Raw genomic sequence first — 15,410 nt, forward strand, 5'->3', positions numbered from 1 at the left:
AAATCTGCTTAGCAGTTTTAAAGATATAGCCCGTTAATTTCAAGATTTGGGTCGCAAGTCTACATTACCAAAGTAGCTATGATGGATATAGCTGTGACGTTAGTAAGTAGATCTAATTCAATCGATTACTGATACATTGATATATCGATTCAATCGATTACTGATACATTGATATATCGATTGTCTATTATGGAAGAACTACACAAGGAAAGACCTAATTATTCTAATAATCTGTTCTCATCCATAAACTGCAACAATAATCTCAGATACCAACAACATTTTGTTATAATACCGAGGGTAAAAATCACAAGAATTTCTTTCGAATTTGACTCCTCCCAGAACTTGTAATACTCTGCCCAACAAACTTGAATTTTACCGCACTCAGATTCGAAAATAGTCTCGATCTAAATGTTATTCTGGAGGGGTGGGTGTCGTTTGGAGGGGTGGTGGTGTCGTTTTAAAGCAGATGTATCTGTCTGTACTGGCAACATTGTTAAAAGAAGTTAACCCTTTGAAACATTCGCGGTCAAATGTAAGGTCTCTGTTCAATTTTTAAGGCATCTGATCGGATGATAGTCTCTATGTGTCAATGAATGTTATAATATCAACAGTAACTTTGATATAAGGTTTGAATAAAGGCACTTCTACACTTTGCATTATAGCTTCAGACTTCAGACAATGAATGCATGAAACAGGACTCCTGTTTCATGAATGTATTGTCAGCTATCTGAAGCTAGTAGCTCAAACGATATGGGAACACTTAAAGAAAGCATTCAGTTTCGTGTATACAAAACTAACATCATAATATAATATAAAAATAGCTATACTGAAAGAAGTGGAAAAAGAAGAAAAAAGAAGGAAAATGACCTCGCTAAAATTACAATCCTTGGATAATGAATTCTACATTAACGTTTAAATCTTCATATACCTAACGCCGAAGGCAAAACTTGTTATTAAACTAACATGGAAGCAAATGAAAACACAACATTTTTTAAATATAGAATAAGCTTTAATTTTCGCAGATCTTTCTTATTTTAAAACTAAATTATACGATATAATGCCTACCTGCCTCCCCCCCCCCCGAAAAAAAACCGAAAACATTGAAATATCACAGCGGTTCTTATGTTGCAGAGAAGCACACCATCTAAAGATGCTTCACGTGATCGCTGCATTGTCTCTGCATTGTTTTCCTTATCTTATTAAATAATCTCTAAGTTCCTTCATGTGTCAGGCTCTATCTGCCTGCTGGTATGGAATGACTTTCCAAGAAGCGCTGTTGAGAAAGTGACTACATCTTCATCCGCGAACATCCATGTGATTTTACCCGTCATTTGCTAACAACAATTGCTGAAGAAACTGATGAGAGCTTAACTCACGTATCATTTAAACCTAAACTGTCACAAGAAATAAATCTACCCGCTTCATTTAACAGCCATAATGAGAATTCCTGTTCTTCCACTCAAGTAGCTTTCCAGCATTTACTGCGGAACACTTCAGACCGCGGGGCTGGAATATGGCGCATGCCAAGGTGGGATCTCAGATACAGGGAGGCTCGTAAAAACTAACAACTAGACTGCATCATTTATTCGATTTCCATGGCTGATTTGAAGCTAGAGTAAAACGTTCCTGCGCGTTTTATTTATGACTTCCTCTCTTATTGTGAGAAAGGCGGAACAAATGAAAGATCGTTAATTTGATGGTTTTATAAATTAAATATTAATTGACTGAAGTTAAAAGTCGAAGATTAAAACCGATTAGTCGCAGGAGGGTAGGTAGCACATGCCACATGTGAATTATTATTGAGCGAGTAGGTGGAACTTATTTATCTAATTTTATCAAACAAGGTGTAGTAATAATATAAAAAATAACTATTAATCAATCTCTTCGTCTAATGAATAGTAGGCAAAGTATACTTCTTTTATAGCTAATCAACATCGTCAAGTGGTCAATGAAGTAATTGCTTTCATCTATCATCCACTATATTTAACACATCACACTAAGGAGACGCTAACTCGAAGAAAACCAAATTCAGACAGAAGGAAATGTGCAACAACCTCCCTTACACAGTGTGATATTGTTCTTTAAATCGTGTACCAAGTCCATTGAATTGTATAGGCAATTGGGACATACCAAGTAAAAGCAAACTGAAAAAGATAAATACGAGTACAAAGGCATTGTAAATATGTGCAGAAAACACGTAAGGCAAATACATTTAAGTCAAACATCCTGATACGTAAGTGAAATTCAATTTTCAACTTGCAAAGCAATCCGTCATCACGCTGCGCCTGGTTTATGGAGCGAAGAGGTTTCAAAACTTAATTTAATTTTTTATTTAATTTTCGCGCTAAATTACTGTCAACGAAATTATCGCTAGCGTAAAAACAAAAGATCCATGTGTTACCAGTATTTGAGGAAGTCTCCAAATATTTAAGATAATTATAAAAACTAAAAGCAATATCAGAAAATAATGTTTTCCTGTGAAATGCAAAGAGTTGCAATTTTTTAATTCACCCTATCATTAAAAAAGGTAAATTTCGGACATATTATACACACTGTAGTCTCTTTATTATTTTGATAGCGTGAATGTTGCTGCGCTAGGATCAAAGAGATTAGTATGTTGACAGAATCTGAAAATCCACAGAATTTAATGAAAATTATAGAAATTAATGGAATACAGATAACATGAAATGACACAATTCTTCAGCTTTAGATTTCCCTGACATATCAAAAGTTTAATGCACTCTAATCCGATTAGATTGGTAATGATGGAGAATATTAAACTAGTTTTTATAAATTTGTGATGGGCATAAAGGACGCTTCAAGTAAGCAACAACATTTGTTCCTTGTAGACATGAACACTTAGTACCGAGGTTTAATGTATAAGAGAAAAATAGAAAATGTGTTAACGTTCGCCATTTATGAGCAAATATTCGATGTTTATAATAATCAGCTAACACAAGTTGCACTCTCTATCTAAAGAAAAAAGGCAAACATTATAAAGAAAACAAGCCGTTAATTTGGATGATCCATCAGCGTTAATCCCATTAAATATTAAGCTCAGGTAAGGTAACGACACTATGTTGACGTCCAGTGTTGTTTGTTTGTTTGTTTGTTTGTTACTATTTTTGCATCCCAGTCGGTGTTCCTCACATCTCAACTCTATTAGATCTCCAACAATGGGCAGTTAGTAATACGTCAATTGAGTTAATCAAAGTATATCGACACGCAGTAATGTCGTTTTCTTTTAACATCAATTCATGTCACAGCGTTCATGAAACTCTTTTATTATTTTCTTGTTTTCAAGAAGAAGACTTTCGACGTGTTACTATAAAGAATGTGACTTTAATAACTGTGTTTTTTCAAACAGACTTAGATAATAAAAAAATGCAAGTCTGTTTTCCAATGAAAGCTAAATAAGTTTAAAAAAACGTCAAATTTGTGTATAATCAACGTTAGATTTACATTAATTAGAATCGGGATTAATTGGAGAATGTTGTTTAATAAAAGACTTACGCTCAGACGACGACGATTTCGATTTTTTTTCTCCCATTCAGATTTTTTTATTTTAAATTACACATAGAGAATCTGTAAAAAATTTCACATTATTCTATTAATAAACTCTACGAAGGTGTTAGAAATTTGTCGACATGTCTTAATAGTGTAGTTTTCGTCATGATTAATTAAAAGAGTATTTGTTACTGCGTTCAGTAAATGCTACAAGCAAGTTTATGTTGTCAGGTGTATTGGTAGTTTAATTCCTACCTACAATTAATTATACGTGCAAAATAAAATATAAAATAAAAAAATAAAAATCCATAAAAATATATTTTTCTAATTTCACTTTAGTATAATCTTAATTCAGCAGCTCATTTTTGATGGTATAGGTCATACTACCTTGTACCTGTCGATGAAAAAATATTGAAAGGTGATCCTCACTTTCGGGTTTCCTCTTCTCAAAAAAACTCAACAGCATGTTATGTTTACATGGAATAAATAAATCTGCTCCCGAATTAGTTTTCACTGCGGTAGATCAGATTTTATTCATAGCGAGACCAATTGTTGAAGTCTTAATATCAATATCGTCAAGGCTCAAAACGAATACTTGAAAATTCGTCTGCTTTAAATTTTTGAGACTCACCCCTCCCATCCTTATGTCATCGAGGCGATATCAAGAGCTGTTTAACAACCCATAAGTGGCCGAGTCCAATGAGCGACAGCCGGCTCAGCTGCTACCACTCACTGATTGAACCGGACTTTAATGTGCTGTGTTTGTATTGGGCAAAGCCAGCGAAGATCAATTCTATATCCATATCGCGAATCCGACTCCGCCTACATTGTCACGTCGTCGTGTTTTGACGGTTTCTGAGCATCAACTATGACAATATTTCGAAAAACAATGCTTGAATTTAAGGAGGTGCTAATCAGTGTCCCATTGTTTGTCTGACAAACTCATGCCTACCACATACGATTAAAATCCACTCTACTGAAAGTTGAAAATTCATCAACATAACGCACTGACTTTTTGTAGACTTTCACCAAGCCTTAAATCCAAGGAACGGAGACATATTACAGCCAGGTTAAAAGAAAGAATGAAGTGGCATAGGGATCCATAAAAAGAATTAGTGTTTAGATATACATAAAAAATCAACAAACGCTAGAAACGTCCTCACATCTCGGAAAACCAGGATTATTCCAAGCTGGGATTTATATACGTGTGTGTGCACTTGGTTCATTGGTACAACTAGCAAACTGACGTGGAATTGCAAATGTACGTGCCCAATCGAGGGCTCGCTGGCATTGCCTGTAGAAGCGCTATCGCTCTCACTACAGTGGCAAAAGCGATATCGAGCCTTATTAAAACTATCTGACAATTTGTAAACGTGATGTAGTTACGATTTGAGGGTCTCCTTCACACAATTCTACGTGCTGCATTGGAGGAAACGTGCCGAAGTGCCCACCCGTCTTATTTTTCAATAGGATCGACTTATCCAAGCACACAAGCGGCCAAAGTGATAAGAAAATAAAAATAAAACAGAATTCTTTGGATTTGACATGAGCGGTGAGTGTAAATATTTTTATTTCAACAAAAGGCCGTAGATAAATTACTTCAATAACCAACAGCTGAATGGTGATTAATGTATTTAAATACAGGATTCTAATAAGATTTTGATGTTCAAGCGTATGTACTTTCCACTGTATTTATTACGATGCTTATCATTGTCAATATCCCATTGTTTTGAAAATAATCATTTAAATATTTGGATAGGTCTTTAAGTATGCCATGTACTGGAATGTATCCACAATCTATTTGTTTTACAAAAAGAGAAGTGTGAATGTAAATTACGATAAGACTGATACAGATTGTCACGAGTTCGTGTGATGAGGCGAACTACTGTTTTAACTGAGAAGGTGTGTCACAAGACAGAAGATGATCCACAACACGTATATCTTTCAATTTTATTTTTATTGAAGATAAAGATAAGATAAGATAGATATAAATTTAGGGAGAGTAAACATTACAATATCTCGAAGTATTTTATTTTTGGAAAGAGCTACATATGAAGAAATTAATACATGACAAGTCGAAGAAGAGATTGTAAATGAGGAAGCACCTAAATATTTGAAACTGTATATATTACTTTAACATCTATATAATAACGAATGAAAATTTGGAAAAGAGATTATTAATTTAATTATATATAATAGTTGAATATAATTTAAAATTGATTTTTAAATTAAAAAATTAAAATATATATTCCCCACCCCACTGAGACCAGCTCTGCAAAACTGTCATTATTCACTACACGTATTGCAGGATATATATATATATATATATATATATATATATATATATATATATATATATATATATATATATATATATATATATATATATATATATTCTCTAATATTCTTTTTTTGTTTTTTGCTTCTTTTTCTGTTTTTTGTTGTTGTTCAAAAGATTTAGAAAATTTTCATTCTAACTGCAATAATTGACAACCATACTTCAGCTATATTTAAATATTTAAATATGTATGTGTGTTCTCCAGAATCCCTGTCATATTCGATGTGGTTCTGTAGCCAAGCCATGTATTCTGTAATTCCAATCAACAGGTTAATTTTAAGAATATTGACTCGTACAGCGGTTTGTAAATCAGAAAAGGCCCCACTCTACTTCAATAAATGATTTAGCTGCTTCATCAAATTTATTTATATCTGCAATTTTAGAGCTCATTTAGTGAGTTTATGAAGTGCACTTACTTACCTTGTTAATACTCATATTCTTGATCTGATCATACGTATTTAATAATAATAATAATAATAATAACAATAACAATAACTGCAGTGATGACGATGATGATGACAATGATGATATGGGAAGAAGGTGAACATTTTCCCAATAGTTACGACCAGGCAAAATTAATTTTAACGTTTATTTAAATAGATAATACTAACAGTTTTATAAAACTTTGCAATGGAGTGACGGTTTAGGAGGAGGTTGAGAAGATCCTCCCGCCTCTAGAACACTTTTTAATCTAAAACCCCCAAACAAAAACAAAGAAAGTTCATCATTTTAAGAAAAAAGAACCACTCTTTCCAAACATTTAACCCCACCCCGCCAAACCCCAGTGAGAAAATAAATTTAGATCCGCCTCTGCTGTATCTGCTATACTGTAAAAAAAAGTCACCCATAAAAGGATATACTATAAACAAGTCACCCACAAAATGATATACTATAAACAAGTCACCCACAAAATGATATACTATAAACAAGTCACCCACAGAAAGATGTACTTTAAACAAGTCACCCATAAAATGATATAATGTAAACAAGTCACCCACAAAAGATATTTGAATTATAATTATATACTGTATACAAGTCACCCACAAAACATCTTTTGAATTATAATGCTATATTGTAAACAAGTCACTGACAAAACAGTTTTTGAATTGTACTGTTCCTAAGAATAAAACTAGATTTCAAATTACGCGGTACATAGGACAAAAATAAACCCAACGTAAATCAAATCAAGTTGTAGTAATAAGAGGATAGCATATAGTTTACAATAGTTGTGGTTTAAAGATTGAAATAATAAAAAAATTAAAACAGCATATATTAGAAAAAGATTTCCTTTTACTTTCTTCCAAGACAAATTTGTTATTATTTATTCACTAATAAGCATCTATAGCTGCAATGAAGATCATGTTTTCCCCCATAAAGAAAAACCTCCGAACTGTACTATGCAAATCGTATCATCATTTTCTTTGTTACACAATCGTTTTTGCTTAAGTGTCATTCGTTGGTAATTAATAATAATAATAATAATAATAATAATAATAATAATAATAATAATAATAATCGTCATCATCATCAGCAGCAGCATCCCCCTCCTCCTCCTTATGAGCATAATAGGAGAGAGAATATACTTTAAATCGATTATGCCATATAAAACTGACAATTTAATTCCAAAGAATTTTAATTATTTTCAAACATCAGCAAGTAAATGAAGACATTTATTTTGCATTCATTGGCTTCTTTCATCAGTTAGATTTGTGTTATCTCCATTTGATATCTGGAATATATATATATATATATATATATATATATATATATATATATATATATATATATATATATATATATATATATATATATATATATATATATATATATATATATATATATATATATATATATATATATATATATATATATATATATATATATATATATATATATATATTAAGAGATCTTATAAATGAAAGATATTTCCATAAAACGTTTCCAAATAGAAGCTGTTTATATAAACCGGCTGTAAAACACTTCTGGCTCTCGAGCAACCGTGAGGAATTCTCAAGAGGTTTGGTCACTCGTGAATTAATAAAGCAATGAAAAATCTGTTTAAATAGTTTAAATAGCCTGTCCTCAAACCTGGCATTTTCAAGCTCTTCCCCTGAAAAGTCGAATGACAATAAAATGTCAAGAGTTCGGCCCGAAGTCTTTCTTTGGAATATTTTTGAGAGCATCAAAGAGTGTATTTTTTCCCTCTGCCATCTAAGCCGCAGCAATAAGTTAGACCGTGTCAAGAGCTGGATTGATAATATTTGGAATGATGAAAAAGAGAATAGGTCCAATCTGGACTAATCTTCGTCATCATAAAGGTGTTCAAGTAAACCAATTACTTTTTAACCCAAAATTTTCATTAATATGAAACTATTGAGTGTTGGCTATATTCGATTCCTTAAATTAAGGACGCAATAATGATTCCTGTCCTATTTCGTTCCATAATGAGCGAAGATTTTATGTCCATACGTCATGCACAGCCAATATAACTCGTGTTACCGAACAATTACTTAGTTTTTATTCTAATCTGCTAACTTTGTCTATTGTCTGCTTCTCTTTTACAGCTTTGGCTCGGAGTGTTAACCGTCGGTAAAGACGGCTCCGAATCCGGCACGTTCATTATCTTTTTCGCGTTTCATAACAAGTGTCATCAGTACCCTAATTCATCACCGCGGGAAAAGCTTTTTTTCGATCATTATAAAATAATATTTCATCTATCCATCTTTTGAGGCCATATTGAGGCCGCGTTTGAGACTGCCACTGCAACACTTCAGAATATTCATAGTACAGGCGGTATCATTTATTCCCTTCACGCTTTTTTTTTCTTCCTTTCATAATGAATGTCCGGGGCTTTTGCGCCATTTATTATTTGTACTATTGACGTTTGCTAATTTGTACATAGTTATTTTTTTTTTTAAGGAAACGTCACTAATGAGACTTTTTTCTTCTTCAAGCCCTTTCGAGAGAAATTTTAATATAAGTGTGTGTGTGTGTGTGTGTGTGTGTGTGTGTGTGTGTGTGTGCCACTTTCATATCATACGGTTGAGATAATTTCAGTTACATACATGAACGCCCAGCATAAATATTCGTTTAATTTCTAAACGATGCTATTTTGACACATGATTATGCCGAAGTCGTTTTGCAAGAATATTTGACTTAAAGTGAATTTTGTTCTTGTGCTCTTTCTTTTGATTATTACAACTGAGAGTACCATAGCTTAAACAAAGCCGCTTAACAAGGAATACTTTATTTATTGTCTTTTTCCTGCCGATGCCTTTTTTCTTTAATTTTTATGGAGCGTAAAAACGTAATTTAATTAACAAATTAAAAAAAAATATACACCTATTTTAAAGCAAAAGTATAAGAATTTGGACGATCTGAAGTCATTATTATAGTGACATAATTGCAAGTTTTTATATTTTTTATATTAAACGTGTGCCTTTTAATTACGACCATTATTACTGTGTACACTGAAAGCACTGAGGACTTTCACAATTTTAGAAACTTTGCACAATTGCAGTTTCAGAAGAGATACACTATCATAGATATTTACAAGTCTAGTTTTATATCCAGATATATTAGATAAACTGGTCTGCTTGTTCGTTTTCAGTCACACACACACACACACACACACACACACACACACACACACACACAAACACACACAAAAACACACACACATACATATATATACATACATACATACTCAAGCCGGTATTAAATCATTAATGACTGTCAACGGCGTAAAGTACATATGTACATTCTATATGTTTTTTTTAGATTATTCACATGGTTTTGGCGTATCATTATTTCCAGAAAACAAATACTTTTGACTGTGAGAAAACACTGGTGAAATAATGAATGGAAGATATATACAAAAATGAAATCAAATATTAAAGAAGAGAGATATACAATTGAAATAATATTTTATAACTTCTAATCCTAATACTAATCATAATCCTAATCTTACTTAGGGCAGTTAGAATAGTGTATCATCCTCTTTGTTTATTACACGGGGAAAATATTTAGAGAAACCATCAAGAGCTTAGTGTATGTATGTATGTATGTATGTATGTATGTATGTATGTATGTATGTATGTATGTATGTATGTATGTATGTATGTATGTATGTATGTATGTATGTATGTATGTATATATGAAATATGTGCCCAAGTGTTTCACACTTGTTAGAAGATAGCCCATTGATGATCGTTGTTCGATGACAGCGACATATTGTGCTCAGTATCAACTGCATCGTTTATCTCGATACTCTATCTATGATCGATGTTTCGGGTAGTCTCTTGTCTAGGTAATACGTTTATTGGCGCTTACAGGGTCCGTTTGTTTATCTTATTTGATAATATATCATACCATTTACACATACTGAATTTGCTTTCAACAACGAATTGCTCAGCAAACGTTTTAATACGAATGGCAGATAAGGCAATTAACGGATGATGAAATCTTGTGTCATTATGGAGGCACGAATAAGTACTACTTTCGTACTAGGAGCAATTTGTGATCATTGACTCTAGAATGTGACGGCTAACGGGTCATAAAGCCTAAATAGGGTTAGATTAAAGTGGATTTATTTAATTAAGGACACACTTAACTGGTAGATGATGCGATTTTGACCACAATAGACCATTTTACCTCTAAAAGAAAACATTAAACATCGGTTTAGCCAATGTAAGCGTACCAGCGGTCACTTCAAAAGAGAGCATCAGATATAAGTCCTGGTCAATGGTTGGGGTATACTAAAGACCTGATTTGATATCAAACTGTGAGAATTTGTCACCCAAGTGTTATAAAAGAGCCAATAGTTGCTTCTGTACCCTAACAATATTGACTTTCACGTTGAGCTTGTATTGAATCCCTCTCTTCTCGGTTCCCACTTGGTGAGGAGTGTGTGAAATTCAAATATGAAAGGAAGGATTACACACCTGTTGCAATAACATGGCTCACAATTAAATCCGCGATATATACAGCTCTCTTTTAAATCCCCTTCCGCAACGCTTCATTTCAGTATTCGTTCCAGATGACTTTTCAGAATACCAATGAGGCAAGCGGCTATTTCAAGGCTAGGTTTTCTTTTTAGAAATGTGTTGTTCTCAGTATCGATGTGCAATGGTCACAGGAAGCGAACTATTGTAATCACCTGTTGCCAAAATTAATATTATATCACAAAGCGTAGAACATGACGGCAAATTTCATCATATGAGAGCGAGAGAGAGAGAGAGAGAGAGAGAGAGAGAGAGAAACAAAACTAACAAAAGAATCCAAAGAATATTTTACCTACCTAGCAGTTGAATAAAATAATGTCTGTTTATCAAGTTATGCTGGAATTTTTTCGAAACTCTTGAAAGCGAGAGCTTTGTCAGATAGTGCAAAACCATAACAACTTTAATTTTATTTTAATGAATTTATGTTTATTGTAAATATACGACAAGAAACCTACCCATCTTGTTGCTCAAATTTCGAACTTTTAGGCAATTCAGTAGGAAATCTAGACATTCTTCATTGTGAACTATTTATAATCAAATGCTCTCGATGTTATTGTAGACAAAGTCATCAACATATTCTAGAACATATTTAGATATATTCTAAAGTCAAAGGGACCAATTTTACACAATAATCCTAACATATCAATACACCTGGGTCTATACATATATATATATATATATATATATATATATATATATATATATATATATATATATATATATATATATATATATATATATATATATATATATATATATATATATATATATATATACATATATACATATATATATATATATATATATATATATATATATATATATATATATATATATATATATATATATATATATATATACATATATATATATATATGTATATATATACATATATATACATATATACATATATATATGTATATATGTATATATATATGTATATATATATATATATATATATATATAGAGAGAGAGAGAGAGAGAGTCCATTTTTCCGTCCCAGCTAATGGTCACACTAAGACTAGAATGCTGGTTAGGCAATATTGGGATAAATCTAAAAGACCTGGTTTCTAAGATAACACAATCTCACTTTTTTGTTATAAAAGTAACTAAATATTGTTTAAGCCAATCAATAAGTTTCTTGAAGTCAACATGTATATCCACTTCAATCTTGTCACTATTACAATATTACGAAACCTGCATGAGATAGAAATGTCATTGGCAAAATGTGTGCGTCAGTATGTGTGTATGTCAGCACACACACACACACACATATGTATATGTATATGTGTATATATATATATATATATATATATATATATATATATATATATATATATATATATATATATATATATATATATATATATATATATATATATATATATATATATAACTTTGTGCTCTGGTTTTAAAGATAATTACATGATAAAAAGGTATACGGTAAGTTCCCCTTCTTCCCCCTCCCTATCCCTAGCGATACAAATGAAAGCCGGAGCTCCTCTGAAGTTAATTTTAGGGTCGTTGCTGACCTGACTAAATCACCTTATGGTAATCATTTGCGTATCAAGTTTCTGTGCCAGACCCTAGTCATATGCCTTACAGATGACACAAAATATCATGAAGGTATATTCATGAGAATCCCAACTTACATATTTTATCAAATACTTCAATTAACTGATACACGGTTGAATGACCTGGTTGAAAGACTGGCTGGGATGTATTTGTAAGGTTTCGTTCGTAACGAACATGGTACATGTGCTTCACCATTTTTCTTTCGAGTAACTTTCCAACACAACAAAGAAATTATATCCGTAATCGTCAACAGTTTTGATATCGCCCTTTTTACATATAGGAACAAGCTGCGCAGCAAGATGGATAACAATTTTTTAATATTTATACGTTTAAAAGAAATTACCAATGAGAGTAATATAGAATCAGCAAAACCTTTGGAATAATCTATATCTAACTCCATGGGTCTTAATTGGAATCTTTAGTAACTGGTAAAGTCTTAATAATTCCACGAACTTCTTTTTCCGTAATCGCAGGAAGGAAAATATAGTTCTTAACGGTAAGTTGGGAAGAAGGTCAAGTTCAGAAGCTTCAATACAATACAAAGCCTCTCGTTCAATAACCATGCTTTTTCATCATCAGTAAAGGCAGCCATCTTGAAAATCTTGTTAGCATTATTTTTCTTGAATGGAAAATCATGCTGAGATGGTGTTTTCACCAGAAGACTTCTTACGATGTTTAGTATGCCCTAATGAATATGGTGCCGATCTGATTCTAATGTAGCTGCTGCAGTGACCAGCGTGAAAATGTTGTTATTACTATATCCTGAACGAATGGTCATCTCAGCGTGCGATTTGCACTAAAGACTTCTTACAATGTTTTGTTGATCTTACGTTAAAATGGTGCTGATTTGACGTCCAATATGTGACCATCCCAAAATCTGTTGTTTTTGTTTGCTACTCCTTTAGAATGGAAACTCATTTGATTTGACGTTTTCGTTAGAAGAGTTTTTATGTTGTCTGTTTGGTCATAACTGATAAAGACTAACATCAACATGGCCACCGTGGTGGTCATCTTTAAAATACTGCTCCGAATGGACGGTTATATCAGCATGGGTTTTTCACCAGTAGACTGTTTAGATGGCAAGGGACAGTTTCGCATATTAGCCCCCGGCAAATTATTTAACTTAGGGATATGGTGTGACTTTTTGAGCTATTCATGTGTAACAATTAAAGATATGGATATATTTGTGAATTTGGTCTTTCTGGCTCGTGTTGTTCTTGAAACTGATGTTAGGCATGTACACCTTGTGTAGTAACTGCACAGTTAGCAGCCAGTGAAATACCAATAGTCGGCTAGGATACAGAGCTAGATACTTATAGCAATAGACGCTGGTTCAAGACAATTAGATTATCTCAAAAACTGATTGGATGACAACTGTTTTGAATAGCATAAAACTATTAAGTACATAATGCTTTTCAAAATTACCAAGTGTTTTCAAACATGCCCTTCGGACATAAAAAATACATGTATAAATTTGGGTGGGGTGCATCAACTTTTTATTCTATGAATTTCATTTGACTTGTCAGATCAAGTGAATGGTGTTATTATGTGTTGCAACATTACATTTGTGCATAAAACCTAGCTGGTCCTAATTAAAAATGGTGCCAGTCGTACATCCGATATGGCTGCCACAACGGCTATGCTGAAAAGCTGGTTGTTACTATTTCGTTTGAATAGATCATCATTATGATATGGGGTTTTCACTTAAAGACTTTTAAAAATGTCTCCTTTTGTCATAAATTAAAATGGTACCATCTGACATCCAACGTGTTCATCACAGCAGCTAATTTGAAACTCTTGATATTGTTGAACAGAATCAACACTCGTCAGATAAAGGAAGAAATGGTCTTATCTTGAAATCCGGGAAATTCTCCTTGCCCAGTAGAGCGCCAATCCCTTCGAGGGACTCTTCGTTTCCAGAGCATTGTTTAACGTTTATTTGGTGTACTATTCTATATCATTCACTCGCTATCTTCACGTTTATGTATCATCCATACGGACAGTTTGTTAGTACAAGCGATTTCTTTTTCAAACGAACCCGTTTCCTACCGACTTTCCACATAATACTATTATATAACAACGTCTATTATTAGGTCGAATTGCAATAATAATTCTGTGTGGAATACAACTCTGAGCAAACTCAATTACCTGTATTTTATTAGTGGAGGATACAGCAGCTTAATTTATATCCAATAATCCAACGCCCCCACCCCTAAATGTTAGCAAATCAATTTGATTTATCAAAACTAGTTGATTAACAAAGTCAGGTTTATGATGTAGCTGAAATCATCTTTAAAGAATGATTTAAGATCATAAACAATGTTAAATAAAAGCATAGGCAAGTTTGTGGCCACTGATCTCTTTCTCTAGGTTCATTATTCCAGATTTTAAAACTTTAATTTCATCAGATACAGTAACATGATCAATCAGCTTTGAGGAACGATCAATAACTATGGTCTTGAATTATTTGACTGTAATTATTTAGCTGTATGATATCTTGTAAATGACGCAAGTTACTATTTAATACATTTTTATTCACGTATCCATTTATAACTATTTTACTCTTCAAATTCAAAACATTTTGTTATGGATATATTAAAGTCGGCCCAAATATACTTGAAGGAGATATGCATTCAATCCATGTTAAGTACCGTATATGCTATCTTATTAGTCGAGTCAAACTGCAAACAACATAGACCTTCTGATCTGGGTATATGCAGTTTGCAGTAGGGCTCAACTGCGAATACATACGGCGAGATTTCCCTTTGCTAAATATTTAAACCCGATCAAATTGCTTAATTTCGTTATTATCATTCTTCTATTTCTGCAATTAGTATATTCAGCAGCGAAGTTAATTATTTTTAAAATGTTTTTAAAAAATAATATTTTTGGTCATGTAGTAGTGTATTGAAGAGAACATTTAAAACAAGGGATAGTTTCCCATTTGCATGTATTGCGTATACTTTAAAAAAGTTATTAAAGCATCT

At 32.5% G+C, this 15,410-nt stretch overlaps 1 protein-coding gene across 1 annotated transcript in view; it reads left to right on the top strand.

The window, feature by feature from the left end:
* Window positions 1-1,114: 1,114 nt before the first annotated feature.
* LOC149801235 (single-minded homolog 1-A-like) overlaps window positions 1,115-15,410 on the top strand; it is a 67,807-nt gene continuing 53,511 nt past the window's right edge. Inside the window, exon 1 of the mRNA XM_089955308.1 lies at window positions 1,115-5,059. The gene's annotated coding sequence lies outside the window, so the exon portion shown is untranslated. The remainder of the gene's footprint in view (window positions 5,060-15,410) is intronic.

Source organism: Sinohyriopsis cumingii, chromosome 4 (genome assembly GCF_028554795.1).
Source record: "Sinohyriopsis cumingii isolate HCF-2022 chromosome 4, ASM2855479v2, whole genome shotgun sequence".
Lineage (NCBI taxonomy): Eukaryota > Metazoa > Mollusca > Bivalvia > Unionida > Unionidae > Sinohyriopsis > Sinohyriopsis cumingii.